Source organism: Python bivittatus, unplaced genomic scaffold (genome assembly GCF_059951505.1).
Source record: "Python bivittatus isolate LINGU-HERP-01145 unplaced genomic scaffold, Pbiv_v1 ctg000440_np1212, whole genome shotgun sequence".
Classification (NCBI taxonomy): domain Eukaryota; kingdom Metazoa; phylum Chordata; class Lepidosauria; order Squamata; family Pythonidae; genus Python; species Python bivittatus.
The window spans coordinates 3,546,460-3,547,681 of record NW_028277063.1 but is presented as its reverse complement, the minus strand read 5'-3'; positions in this window follow the sequence as shown (position 1 = coordinate 3,547,681).

Sequence of the window (1,222 nt, the reverse complement as noted above, 5' to 3'; positions counted from 1 at the left end):
TGGGAGTCTGGCCGCCAAGGAAACTTAGAGGAATCACCCTCCCTTGTAAGCAAATAATGTAGCCTGCGGAGAATTGCAATTAATGAGACAACTTTGCAGCAAGCAAAGGGGAGGGAGGAGAAAAGGGGAGGCTGGAGTGCTTGACCTCTTCTTTTAACAAGTTGGGAGTAGGGGCTACCCCTCTTCTTCAGCCTTAACTCTGGGGATCACCGAGGGGCAAAGGAAATCTGATACTGTAGTTACATGTCAGGCTGTATTTCCTAAGTAAGCTTCTCTTTGAGGGTGAAAAATGTCAGTAGATATTTCTTTCACTGCTGTAACATTCAGTCCTCCCCCATCCCCTCAAGGTTCAGAAGAAGTTGTGTCTTCCAGAAATTCAAAGCATGTTGCTTCGTCACTGGAAAAGGAGCTTCTTCCCTCAGATAACAGGTCCATTGTCACTGTTGAATGGAAAGAAAAGAACCTACTGACTATTGCCTATTACGTCATTCATTAACCTATCTCATTCTCTCAACTAATTTCATTGTGTGTGTGGGATCATGTGTAATGTTGGAGTGGAACTGGGGTAATGCAGGTTCCCAATCCATCCTCAGCCAGGGATGGGTGATTCTAAAGGCCAGCTACTATCCCTGAATGGATATGGGGGGGGAAATTGGAGGTGATTTTGCTACATCAATTGACTTAACTGTTTATAGCAGGGTTCGTCAACCTTGGCAACTTTAAGATGGGTGGACTTCAATTCCCAGAATTCCCCAGCCAACCTTGCTGGCTGGGGAATTCTGGAAGTTGAAGTCCACTCATCTTAAAGTTGCCAAGGTTGAGGAACCCTGGTTTATAGGAAACACAGGACCTGAAACTAATGCCTGAACCAGTGTTTCTCAACCTTAGCAACTTTAAGATGCTGGCTGGGGATTTCTGGGAGTTGAAGTCCAGACATCTTAAAGTTGCTAAGGTTGAGAAACACTGGCCTAAACTGTTCTCTTGAGAGTGTGCTCTTTCCTAAAGTCCTAAACTCTTAAACAGAAGTGAGGAACCAAAAGTCTTCTGGATATTGTTGGAGACCATTAGCCCACAAATGGTCAAGGGATCATGGGAGTCATCATCCAAAAAAATATCTAGCTCTTTTTTTAAAAAAGGATAAACAGGAGCAAAGTAAATGCCTCCCATCACTATAAAATTGTGAGGGGTATTGGAGAACTTGATTAACTCCCCCCCTCCCAAA